The sequence below is a fragment of the Cervus canadensis genome, chromosome 10 (genome assembly GCF_019320065.1).
Source record: "Cervus canadensis isolate Bull #8, Minnesota chromosome 10, ASM1932006v1, whole genome shotgun sequence".
Taxonomy (NCBI): Eukaryota; Metazoa; Chordata; class Mammalia; order Artiodactyla; family Cervidae; genus Cervus; species Cervus canadensis.
In genome coordinates, this window is record NC_057395.1 from 80,056,306 (window position 1) to 80,070,257 (window position 13,952).

Consider the following 13,952-nt stretch of genomic DNA (forward strand, 5'->3'; position numbering starts at 1 on the left):
TCCCTCTGGGTCATCCCAGTGCACCAGCCCCGAGCACTTGTCTCATGCATCCAACCTGGACTGGTGATCTGTTTCACCTTTGATAATATACATGTTTCGATGCTCTTCTCTCAGATCATCCCACCTTTGCCTTCTCCCATAGAGTCCAAAAGTCTGTTCTATACATCTGTGTCTCTTTTTCTGTTCTGTTCTATACATCTGTGTCTCTTTTTCTGTCTTGCATATAGGGTTATTGTTAACCATCTTTCTAAATTCCATATATATGTGTTAGTATTCTGTATTGGTGTTTATCTTTCTGGCTTATTTCACTCTGTATAATGGGCTCCAGTTTCATCCATCTCATTAGAACTGATTCAAATAAATTCTTTTTAATGGCTGAGTAATATTCCATGGTGTATATGTACCACAGCTTTCTTATCCATTCGTCTGCTGATGGGCATCTAGGTCGCTTCCATGTCCTGGCTATTATAAACAGTGCTGTGATGAATATTGGGGTGCACGTGTCTCTTTCAGATCTGGTTTCCTCGGTGTGTATGCCCAGGAGTGGGATTGCTGGGTCATATGGCAGTTGTATTTCCAGTTTTTTAAGAAATCTCCACACTGTTCTCCATAGCGGCTGTACTAGTTTGCATTCCCACCAACAGTGTAAGAGGGTTCCCTTTTCTCCACACCCTCTCCAGCATTTATTGCTTGTAGACTTTAAAAATATGGAACGCTTCACGAACTTGCATGTCATCCTTGCGCAGGGGCCATGCTAATCTTCTCTGTATCGTTCCAATTTTAGTATATGTGCTGCCGAACTGAGCACTGACTGAAGGTATTTTTTAAAAAATTTTATTTTTAATTGAAGGATAATTGCTTTCAGTATTGTCTTGGACTCTGCCAAGCATCATGAATCAGCCGTAGGTATTGTAAGTCCTCTCCCTCCGGAACCTCCCTCCCATCTCCCACGCCGCCCCATCCCTCCTGTCAGAGAGCCCCAGTTTGAGTATTTTAACACAGTTGTTTTTCCACCCCTTGTCTTTTTTCCTTTTTCTTCCTTTTTTGAGGCTTAATTCTTTTTATCTCTGGCTGAGGGGAGCTTGTTCAAATCACTCCTGAGTCCTTTGGACATAATGTCAAGAGTCTCTTACAGCTTTCCTGGTTCCTGGCACGAAGCGTTCCTAACTCCGCGTGTACTTTGCCTGCCCCAGACCTGGCACGTGCTGTTTCTCCAGACAGCCCTAGTTCTCGGCATCTACAGGCTGGTCTCTGTCTCTTGGCCTTTTAGTGGACAGAGATAGGGTATACACTTAGTTCTTCAGAAAAAAGTAAACCATGAGTTTATACTGCTATTACCCATTTAAACTTGTGGTTACAAGATTTTTATTTAATTTCTTTAATTTTATATTTGAATTTCTTTACTTTTATGATGAAAAATCCTGGTTACTAGCTACTTCTTTGCTTTAATTTTCATCATGTTTATAAATGTGTATCAGAATAATAATATAGCTATTTGCATATATATGATTAATCACACATTTGTGTGCATGTCTGTGAGAAAAATAATACCACTTTATTAAAACATCTTTGCCCTTATAGTGTATCCCACTAAGGATATACTGTCAAATTACTGTGTTTTAAAGTCATTTAGAATAATTTCTGAATGTTTGGTTAAGCCACAAATCAATACTCATTCGGTTGCTTTGTTGTATTTTGCTTTCATTTTAGGTTTTTTTTTAAAAGACTTTGTTTTATAACTGTGTAAAAGTTAAATTGATAAATCAAGAAATATCCAGAGAATTTTAGCTTTCATCCCTGCCCCTTGACCTATTTTTTCCTTTGCTTTATGGATTATCTTTTATTTTTAACATTTCTGGTTTATCCTTTCATTGTATATTTATATTATAAGCAAATGTATGTATATGTATATGTTTATATTAGTGTAATGCTCATTTCTTAGATAAAATGTAGCTCCTCTATGTACTATTCTGTATCTTGTTTTTCTTTTCCCCACTTAAAGATATATAGAGCCTGCCATTACAGAGTGGAATAAGTCAGAAAGAGAGAAACAAATACCTTATTATGTATTAATGCATGTATATATGGGATCTAGAGAAATGGTCCTGATGAACCTACTGCAGGGAAGGAGTGGAGATGCAGGTGTAGAGGGTGGACTTGCGGACACGGTGGGGGGCCGGGGGTATGAACGGAGAGAGTATCATCACACGCACGCCGTCAGGTGTGAGACGCCAGCTGCTGAGGGGTGTCTGCAGCACTGGGAGCCCGGCCAGGTGCTCTGGGATGACCTGGGTGGGGGGGAGGCTCTGGAGGGAAGGGATATATATATAAAATTATGGCTGTTTCCCATCGTTGTATGGCAAAAAACCAACACAAAATTCTGAAACAATTTTCTTCCAATTAAAAAAGAAACAAAATATATTCTGGAAACCGCTTCACAGCATCATGTTAATAAGGTATTCCCTATTTTTTCAGCCGTCTCTTTGCGCCCTATTATGTGGACATTCTATTGCTTATAAATCCTGTCTCTGCAGATAGCCATTTGTGCTATTTCCAATCTCCCACTATTTCAAATAGGGCTGCAAGGAATAGCCTTGTCCGTATGGAGGTTTCATTTGTTACTGCTCTTTTGGTTTTATCTGGTTTCAGTTTTTGCTGCTGTATCTTTAGGATCCATCTCTAGAAGAGGAACTGAAAGAGCGAAGGGTAGAGGCATTTGCAATTGTGCTCTGCATTGATAAATTCCACATGTTACTTTCTTATCCTACCAGCAATGTATAAACATTCTTCTTTCCCCACAACTGCACCAAGAGGTTATTTTTGTCACCCTGATAGGGGAATGAAAGTGATGATGTCATGGCAAAATGTCATGCTGTGAGAGCTGATTCAGCGAACCATAGATCTTCCCTAACACTGGGCTCCACTAATAATTCACAATAAAACAAAGTGAGTAGAAGCAAGGAGATAGCATTCTTCTCTGCGGGGACCTCAAACTATCAGATGCAGCTTCCGAAAAGTGTTCCTCTTGGCTCCAGTGCAACTGGTGTCAGTGTCAGAGTAAGATGGTAACGACCACGTGTGTGACTCAGGTCAGCCCAGAGGAGCTCCTAGCGACCACGTGTGACTCAGGTCAGCCCAGAGGAGCTCCTAGCAACCACGTGTGTGACTCAGGTCGGCCCAGAGGAGCTCATAGTGACCACGTGTGACTCAGGTCGGCCTAGAGGAGCTCATAGTGACCACGTGTGTGACTTAGGTCGGCCCAGAGGAGCTCATAGTGACCACGTGTGTGACTCAGGTCGGCCCAGAGGAGCTCCTAGCGACCACGTGTGACTCAGGTCAGCCCAGAGGAGCTCCTAGCGACCACGTGTGACTCAGGTTGGCCCAGAGGAACTCCTAGCGACCACGTGTGACTCAGGTCGGCCCAGAGGAGCTCCTAGCGACCATGTGTGTGACTCAGGTCGGCCCAGAGGAGCTCCTAGCGACCACGTGTGACTCAGGTCAGCCCAGAGGAGCCCGTATCAGGTTTACAGCTTCTTGGTTTTTAGACTTTGTTAGTTACACAAAGAGAGAGGCTGTGCAACTCAGCTTCCACTTTCTGGACTTCCTTGCTCCTCACATTAACACATTCCAGTGGTTTGTTTATGACAAGCAATCTTGATAGATCAGCTATATCCTGGTAAAGGTGTTAGAATGTTTAAAAAGAAGTCTGAGGTAAATCCAAGAAGGGGCTCAGGGGAGTCCCAGGTTTGCTGTTTTCCTTCCAATTATCATATCTTGGCTATTTTATCCTGAGTCAAGATTAAGCACCTTGTCTTCAGTTTTCCGTCTGTCTGAATTTTCTCCTGTGAACCATCTGTTCACATGCATTGCTTCTTTTCCTGATAGCCTTGTGGTGGCTGCTAGCTTACTCCCTGAGTTGTCTCTGTCTCTTTTGACCCCATGGACTGTAGCCCACCAGGCTCCTTTGTCCATGGACATTTCCAGGCAAGAATACTGGGGTAGGTTGCCATTTCCTTCTCTAGGGGATCTTCCTGACCCAGGTATCGAACACATGTCTTCTGCATTGCAGGCAGATTCTTTAGCAACTGAGCCACTAGGGAAGCTCTCTAATAGCCTCAGTTCAGTTCAGTCACTCAGTCATGTCTGATTCTTTGTGAACCCATGAACTGCAGCACTCCAGGCTTCCCTGTCCATCTCCTACTCCTGGAGCTTGCTCACACACATATTCAAGGTGAAGAGGAACTAAAGATCCTCTTGATGAACATGAAAGAGGAGAGTGAAAAAGTTGGCTTAAAGTTCAAATTCAAAAAACGAAGATCATGGCATCCAGTTCCATCACTTCATGGCAAATAGACAGGGAAACAATGGAAACAGTGACTGACTTTATTTTCTTGGGCTCCAAAATCACTGCAGATGGTGACTGCAGCCATGAAATTAAAAGATGCTTGCTCCTTGGAAGAAAAGCTATGACCAACCTAGACAGCATATTAAAAAGCAGAGACATTACTTTGCCAACAAAAGTCTATCTAGTCAAAGCTATGGTTTTTCCAGTGGTCATGTATGGATGTAAGAGTTGGACCATGAAAAAAGCTAAGTGCTGAAGAATTGATGCTTTTGACCTGTGGTGTTGGAGAAGACTCTTGAGAGTCCCTTGGACTACAAGGGACTAGTGTCATCTGAATATCTGAGGTTACTGATATTTCTCCCTAAATTTTGTACCTCTAATTACTTCTGTTGGTTGTATCATGGTTCCTTAAATTAAAAGATGAAACAGAAATTATATTTATCTCTTAATCTTATTGTACATATTAAATGATATTAAATATATAAAATGATTAGAGCAGTGTCTGAAATTTAAATTGCACAATTACTTATTTAATTTAGCTGTATGTGTATATACATATATATGAGTCTTCTCTGGTGGATCAGATGGTAAAAAATCCACCTGAAATGTAAGAGACCCCTGTTTGATTCTTTGGTCAGGAAGATCCCCTGGAGAAGGGATAGGCTACCCACTCTAGTATTCTTGGGCTTGCCTGCTGACTCAGATGGTAAAGAATCTGCCTGCAATGCAGGAGACTAGGTTCGATCCCTGGGTTGGAAAAGATCCCTGGGAAGATCCCCTGGGGAAGGGAATGGCAGCCCACTCCAGTATTTCTTGCCTGAAGAAACCCATGGACAGAGGAGCCTGGCAGGCTGCAGTCCATGGTGTTGCAAAGAGTCAGACATGTCTGAGTGATTAAGCATGCATGCATGTATATGGTTGGATAGCATCACTGACTCAAGGGACATGAGTTTGAGCAAACTCAGGGAGATAGTGAAAGACAGGGAAGCCTGGTGTGCTGCAGTTCATGGGTCGCAAAAAGTTGGATATAACTTAGCGACTGAGCAACAACAAATATATATGTATCTCCATGTGTTCAGTGAAATATTTCAGAGTTAAGCAATTCTTTCCAATAGCAAGCGTTTTTACATCTGCAATTTGGAATTATGAAAGCCACAATCACTTTCTGAAGAGATCAGTATTTGCAAAACTGATCATGTGTCACCTTCATAATTTTTGCCATCATCTGTGCATCCTACCACTTCTAGTTTTCTTTAGTATTTTTCTTTAAATGAAAAAGTTTCTCTATTTTCTTTTAAATGTATATGTAAAGATATACATATAAATAAATGCAGATTCTATATATAGTGTATCTTTCTGTGTTACATATATTAAAATAAAGATATTGGTTTTTTTTAAACCTCAACACATGAATGTGTTTCATATCGCACATGGTGAAAAACATTAATGAATTTCTGCTTTAGACAAGAGCCTCCTTCTTACCATCTCAGGTGACTGACAAGCTTATTTTTAAACACTTCTTGAGTAGGTTTTATAATCACTCTTTATTATAGCTAGAATGTAAATTTTTAAAAAGTGGGATCTTTGGTCTGATTCACTGATCCATACGTGTTTTGGAATTCTTTCATTCATTCAGCTCTTCTGTCTTTTTCTTCAAGTCCTGCTCTGGGGCTAACATGGGTCTTGTCATGATGTGTTTAAACTACTGTGGTTTAAATTAGTGTCCATTCGGTTGAAAAAATGGAAGAATTGGGAATTTTGGCTCTCTTCTAGAAGATTCATGAAAAAAAATTTGGATTTTTTTTCCCCCCGCAGCTAGCTGTGTTTCATTCACATTTCCCCTTCACTTCTGGAAGTTTCCCTATAGATTATTTTTGAATCGTGAGGTTTTAAATATTTGCAGTGGGTAACTCTGATGCTATCACAATATAATTAGAAATATAGAAGTGTGGGGTAAAATCCAGCTAGGGTATATTTGGCTTTCGTTTGATCTGCAACTTATATAACTAGCAATAACCCAGTCCCCAGATGCTAAATGTTGCCTGTAATTAGAAAGGCCCACTTTTATAATTGATGGTTAAAATGACGTTTACTGGTGCTTAATGGGCTTCCTTTAGGTATTCTTATCATAAGGAATGTGTAGGCTGCCTGTTTATGCCTTTCAAAGATTCCCCCAAATCGTTTTAAGAAAATAAGGTCACTTTATAAAGCACAATTCTCTTTTGTTCTATTTTGTTAAATGACATAGTTGGTAAGTTTTCAAAGTGCCATCTGCATTCTATAATTAGAGCAGTATATTTTTCTTCCAAACATTTGTCAAATTAAGGATCCCAAGGTCTCAGGCATAATTTTTCACATCTTGTGCATAATGCTGGAAGCTTCTGTAGGTACCAATTCAAGATGAGGATAAGACATTAGTAGGAAAAGCAAGATTAAAAGAAAAAAAAGTGTTAGACTTGGGGGAAATGTGTGAGTTAAAGTCACAGAATCAGCCGTGTACTCACTGGGGAGTCTCTGAATCTCCCCAGCCTTCCGTTTCTTCTCTGAAAGATGGGAATCATCAGGCAGGTCAGAAAGGTGTGTCGGGACTTCCCTGGCGGTCCAGTGGTTAAGACTTTGTCCTCACAAAGACCCGCGCTGAGCAGGGGGTGGGGTTTGTTCTCTGGTTGAGGAGTTAAGACCCCACATGCCTCTCGACCAAAATCCAGAACATAAAACAGAAACAGTGCTGTAACAAAGTCAATAAAGATTTAAAAATGGTGCAGATTAAAAAAAGAGAGAGAGAGAAAGGTGTCTTAAAGAGACGAGGGTGCAATTCAACAAACTCTTTCCTCAGTCTCTATCATAGCTAAGGTCCTTCCTAAGTGTATGTGAGACCAAAAAATAGGATGAAAGCCTGTCTTTAGGGACTTTGTAGTTTGTTCTCAATGACAGGAATATAAAGATAATTATGTTATAATATAGAGAGGCAGAAAGTGTCAAAATAAACATGGATGAAAGACCAAAAGATAAATTGATAATTATTTCTTCATTGATAAGTTGATAATCGTTTCTTCATTAATTCATTCACCAAATATTGACTTTGAACCATAAATGTCTAATAAAACTTGTAATCTCAAAACAAGTCATTTATCCAAATATCAACAATGAAAAATGTATTTTTCTACATGTTTTGTGGGCTTTTCTCAGCCTCCCAAGATGCCCTTCAATCCCTGTGATGTGTTATCTTCCACAAGGAGCCTGAGTCCTGGTAGGCATAGTTGTCAAGGGCATGTTTGAGATTAAAAACAACCCATTTCCTGGAAATTCTCTGCAAAATTCACAAGGGCTACCTTTAAAGCTGAAAGAATGCCCACCATACAGTATTAGCAAAAAAAGTTAAGGTAGAATATTGTTTACAGACTGCTGAATGTCCACAAATAAGCACGGGTTTGAGAAGGGCTTTAGGCTTACATTAGTTGCACAGTCCTGCCTTGAGATAGCAAATGACTACAGCGTTTTGCTTCTTTAATATCCTGGTGGAAAAGCATAACATTCACTCATTCAACAAAAGGCCAGCTTCAGGCACTCCTGCTGCAAAATTTTCAGCAATTAACAAGATAGATCTCACATCCTAATGAAGGAAGGGAAAAAGCATTAAATTCTGTTTCAAAGAGTTATTTCCTTATTGATGGGGTGCGGGGTTTGCCTTGCGGCGCGGCTTTCTCTAGTGGCGGCGGGGGATGCCCTCCCTTGCGGCGCGCGCGCTTCCCACTGCGGCGGCTTCTCTCTCGGCTCCAGGAGCGCGGGCTTCAGCAGTTGCAGCACGCGGGCTCGGTAGTTGCCGCTCGAGGGCTCTGGAGCACAGGCTCAGTATTCCTGGCGAGCTGGATTAGTTGCTCTGCGCCATGTGGGATCTCCCCAGCGAGAGATCGAATCTATGTCTGCCTCCTTGGAAGGTGGATTCTTAACCTCTGGGCCACCAGGGAAGTGCCATTAAATTCTTACCTGAGCAAAAAAATGATGATTGCAGGAAGTTGTATGAAAACAAAAAACAAGGGAATAGAGTACTTGGTAGAGGTAAATCTTGATAGAGTGATAAGAGAGAGTCTCTCCAAAGGAGTGCATTTTAGGATCTGAATGATGAGAACTAGTGGGCCATGTGAAGATCCATCAAGGAAGCATGGCTTGTAGCATTAATAACAGGTGAAAATGCCCAAACATTGGAATGAACTTGAATTACTCAAGGAGCACAGTGAAAATGGGAGAGTTGATGACTTGGACTAAAAAGGTGATGGAGAGGGTACGGGCAGGAATTTCTTAAATGGTTTCTGATTTCAAAAATGCAAATCTGGCTCCTGTATAGAACATGAATTGAAACAGGCCAAGAGTACCATGGGGACTGGTTCAGGCGCTGTTGCTGTTACATGGTAAAGAGAGTGTGACGGTTTGGTGTGGGGGGAAGCCATGAAGATTGTCAGCTTACGGTGTGTTAAACATTGCGTTCATGCTTCAAGAACATGAAAACCAGCAGCACTCTGAAAAGGTAATCACTTTACGTTTCTCAGGTCAGAAGATTGGAGCTTAGAGAGGGTAAAACGTTGCACACAGTCACAGAGTTGGTAGACAGCAGACGACACTGACTTGGTCAAACTTCAAAGACCTGCTCCTTTTTAAATAATAATTTTATTTGTTTATTTTTGGCTGTGTTGGGTCTTTGTTGCTGTTCACGATCTTTCTCTAGTTGCAGAGAGTGGGGGCTACTCTGTAGCTGCGGGGTGTGGGCTTCCCACGGCAGTGGCTTCTCCTGTTGTGGAGCGCGGGCTCCAGGAGCATGGGCTTCAGCAGCTGCGGTTCAGAGGCTCAGCGGCTGCAGCTCACGGGCTCAGCGGCTGAGGCTCACGGGCTCAGCAGATGCGGCTCAGGGGCGCAGTTGCTTTGCAGCATGTGGGATCCTCCTGGACCAGGGATCCAACTTGTATCCCCTGCATTGGCAGACGCTTATCCACTGCACCACCAGGAAAGTCCCAGAGACTATGATCTGAGTGCTGAGACACCAGAACTTCAAGGAATCGGTTGAGGTAGACTTTCATGCAGGCGTGATGGGAGTGAGACCACAGTCTGAGGATGGGGCAGAACCTGCCTCTCCCTGAGGGGAATATTTTGTCCACAGATCTGTTGACAACTGTGAAGGGCCTGAGATTTTATCCTACTTGCGAGTGAACAGTTTCTTGTTTCCTAGGAGGAGACACGAGGTTCTTGGGACAGAGACAAAGGACTTGAGTGTGGACAGCAAGTGGCCTGAGCGTCTTGTTTGGTTGGGCTCCCGCTGCCCTCCAAGTCCCGCAGGGGTGAGGAGAGGAGGCATTCCCAGGCCCGAGCGGCTCAGGTGGGTTTGCGTTACAGCTGAGGAGCCCTGAGCTGGGGAGTCTGCCGGTTACAGCAAACTGTAAGCCAGCCTGCTCGCTGTCTGGAGGGGAAGTTACCTCATCCTTTAAAGTTGCTTGCTGTGAACAGAACCCTGAAGTGTGACCTGGGTGAAGAGAAGTCGGGGCCTTGCATTCGTGGCACAGCCACGAGAGTATGGAGGAGTGCTTCAGGGCCCACGGCAGCTGCCCACCCCCCACCCCTCCTCCCCACAGGGTCTACAGCTCACCCCAGTGGGAACAGAGCCACTTACTCGGGACTGATGCAGGAATTTGTCCCAAATTCAACCCTCACACTGTTTTAGAAAGATCTGGGAAATGCATCAGGAACCAGAGTCTTGGGGTAAGAGATTTGAATGCTTTTGGCTGCAAGTAAACGAAGCAGAGACATTACCAACAAAGGTCCGTCTGGTCAAGGCTATGGTTTTTCCAGTGGTCACATATGGATGTGAGAGTTGGACTGTGAAGAAAGCTGAGCACCAAAGAATTGATGCTTTTGAACTATGGTGTTGGAGAAGACTCTTGAGAGTCCCTTGGACTGCAAGGAGATCCAACCAGTCCATCCTAAAGGAGATCAGTCCTGGGTGTTCATTGGAAGGACTGATGCTGAAGCTGAAACTTCAGTAATTTGGCCACCTCATGTGACGAGCTGACTCATTGGAAAAGACCCTGATGCTGGGAGGGATTGGGGGCAGGAGGAGAAAGGGACGACAGAGGATGAGATGGCTGAATGGCATCACCGACTTGATGGACATGGGTTTGAGTAAACTCCGGGAGTTGGTGATGGACAGGGAGGCGTGGTGTGCTGCAATTCATGGGGTCACAAAGAGTCAGGCACGACTGAGCGACTGAACTGAACTGAAGGGAATATTGGCACAGTGGTAAAGAATCTGCCTGCCAATGCAAGAGATTGTGGGTTTGATCCCTGGGTCAGTAACATGCCCTGGCAAAGGAAATGGCAACCCACTCCAGTATTCTCGCCTGGGAAAGAAGAGACGGAGGAGCCTGGTGGGCTACAGTTCATGGATCGAAAAGAGTCAGACACAACTGAGCATACACACGCACATAAGGGAATATTCACCTTTTAGGATCTTATAGGGGTTTCGTTTCCTCATAGAAAATGAAGGTATGGTAAAAGGTGATTTGCTGGTGATGATTCAGTGGCTGAAGAAATACTGGGGCCCCAGGTCCACATTCCTGAGATTCTCTAAACTTTCCACTTGGTATAAGACAGACCTGACTCATCTGAGCGTGATGTTCTTATTCAATCACTTCCAAAGCAAGGAGGAGGCAGGCAGAGTACTTCTTTTCCAACACCATCCCCTTGTCAGGGGTGAAAATTCACTGCTTCAGGAATCCCCAGGAGATTTCTGCTTAGATCTCATTGGTCACAGATTGGTCACATGACCACCCTTTCCTTCCCGAGGGACCTCTGCCAGACATGTGAATAAAACTGAGGTTCTGTGACTGAGGAGAAAAGGAGTTTTTCGTGTTTGATTGTCACACTTGTACCCCAGTTCGTTTCTGGCATTTAGACAAGGGCTCCAGGCAAGAAGGATGGAGTGGAAATCCCATAATCATTGAAGCAAGCCGTGGCTCTGTGGGTGGTTCCCCAGGGCAGCAGGGAGGAAGCATTCTGTCTTTCACACCAGCCTGGCTTGGCGATAGCTACGGAGCCTGCCAATTAATTTGGCAAAGACTGCCCTTCGGTGAACTTTAAATAAAGAGCACAAAAGGGGACAAATGGGAATTATTTTGTAATCTGACTCAAACCTTGCAGGTTCCTGAGTCACTGAATAGAGCGAGGACAAGGTCTTCTCAGCATATGCCGTCAGCCGGCCGGAAGCAGGAGGGAGCAGAGGGAAAGCTGTTTGTGAGCCTGGAACCTGTCACAAAAATCCCAAACAAGCAGAATGAATGCTGCGTCTCTCAGTGGGCACCACGGCCCGAGGTTCGGCAGTCTGCTTGCCTGCAGGTTTAGTCAGCGTTATTCTCCTCAGTTTTTAATAGTATTCACCATATTGACAGTAATTTGCAGGTTTTTAAGTTCTGCATATGTTCCCACAGAAATAATCCTCCTTTTTTGCTTCTCTGAGACCTTGTTCAGGAAACACCTGAGCCAAGCAAAAATAATAAATAAATAAAAATGTTAAAGCTGTGCATTAATCAGAAAATGTCTTTGGAAATTTCTCCAGGCTTTTACACATCAAGTACTGCCCCCACTGAAATGGCAGTGGCAACATCAGGAGATTTATTGCTACGAATTGGAATCATAATCATGGGATGTTTTTCACTGAGAATTATTTTACACTATTAGGTCTCTGGATATATTTTTTAAAGTTTAAAAAATAACTTCTTGGGTTCTTTTCCTAGAAAAAATAGCACATTTATTTATCATGCAAAGAGTTTGTTATTGTAATTTATTAGAGGTCTTAAGTGTACTGTAACTGTGACTATGTTTTTATATGGACAGCTGTGTGTGTGTGTGTGTGTGTATAGGAAATCTCAAAATGACATCAAGGAGGAATCCTATAGACAACTGGTTCAAATATTGGCCCAAATAATAATATAGTTCCAACCAGATAATTATCATTGTAGATCTGGGGAGCCTGGCAGTTTTGAAGTCAGACCTCGGGCTTTCAATTCCTACCCTGTCATTTGATCTTGGGAAAGTGACTTCAGTTCTCTGAGCCTCAGTTCCTTCATCTGTTGGTTGAGTTAATAACAGCAAATAAGAGTAATATTAATCGCAATAACAGCAATGATGATGATGATGCTGCTGAAACTAGTTAATAGTTATTGAGTGAGGGGCACTGTTCTAAGTGCCTCTCAAGTATTGTTGCTGTTTAGCTGCTAAGTCACGTCCAAGTCTTTTGCAACCCCATGGACTGCAGGCTCCCCTGTCCATGGGATTTTCCAGGCAGGAACACTGGAGTGGGTTGTGTATTGAATCATTAATTAATTAATTATGAATATTAATAATTACAGAGGCTTATGAGGATAAGATGTTATGTGTGTATAATTAAACTACTTCACACACTATAAATATTTTAAAATATGTACAGACCAGTTAGGCATCCAGACCCAGACAAAGAGCCCCGGGCTGTACTAGTTGTTTCATTTTAGAGGCAATGCCAAGGTGTTCTGGGCAAATGATTTTCAAAGTATATCCTGCCCTGCCAGAATGCACAAAACACCTAACAGCATAGGACCTCTGGTCTAGATTCTTTTGCAGTAGAGGCTGAAAAACTTCCACGTGTTTGCATATTTCCCCTGGTAGCTCAGTGATAAAGCATATGCCTGCGCTGCAGGAGACTTGGGAGATGTAGGTTCGATCCCTGAGTCAGGAAGATCCCCTGGAGAAGGAAATGGCAACCCACTCCAGTACTCTTGCCTAGTGAATCCCATGGACAGAGGAGCCTGGCAGGCTACAATCCATAGGGTTGCAAAAAGTCGGACACCTTAGTGATGAACAACAATAACTGGATCTTTCTGGTTTGAACCACAAAAGTTTAAATATTTGCACAACAGACTGTTTCAAGAACGTTGCGGAGGACAGTCACACCGCCTGCTGCTGCCGTCCCAGATCGGCTCCTCCTCACCCCGCTGGCGGTTTCCTCTCCCGGGTCTGGCGCACAGCAGTGCTGGGCAACATCCGAGGACAGCCAGCAGGCCCGGCAGGGAAGGTTCCGACGGGCTTTCTGAGCCCCCTGCTTTCAGCAGAGTTGCTGAGCCCTCCCCTGTCGACTTTGAAACAATGAACGCAGAAACCTGGCTCCCCCCTTTCATTGATTCATTTAAGCGCTACCCCTTCTCCAGGGAGCACAGAGGGCCGTCTCTCGGAGTCATTCAGATCACACACATTCCGAAATGTCTAAAAGCTGCAGCGTTTCCGCGTGCATCTGATAAAAAAGCTTCTCCTCTCACCTTATCCCATGAGACCCAGCCTGATCCCGACCTTGCCTGGCTCTCATTTTGCATCACTGTCGCTGCCTCTCTGCTCCAGTCCTCCTGCCTTATTGCCTCTCATCGAAGGAGCCAAACTGACACCGCTGCAAGGCCTTCACTCTGCCTGCTTGCTCTTCTCTACCTTTGCCTGGCTTGTTGTTGTTGAGTTGCTAAGTTGTGTCTGACTCTCTGTGACCCCGTGGACTATAGCCCACCAGACTCCACTGTCCATGGGATTCTCCAGGCAAGAATAC

At 43.6% G+C, this 13,952-nt stretch overlaps 1 non-coding gene across 1 annotated transcript; it reads right to left on the reverse strand.

Moving 5' to 3' along the window:
* Positions 1-701: 701 nt before the first annotated feature.
* Positions 702-808, reverse strand: LOC122449110. Its single transcript, XR_006271912.1, has one exon. It is a non-coding gene; the product is annotated as a U6 spliceosomal RNA (small nuclear RNA).
* Positions 809-13,952: the final 13,144 nt, after the last annotated feature.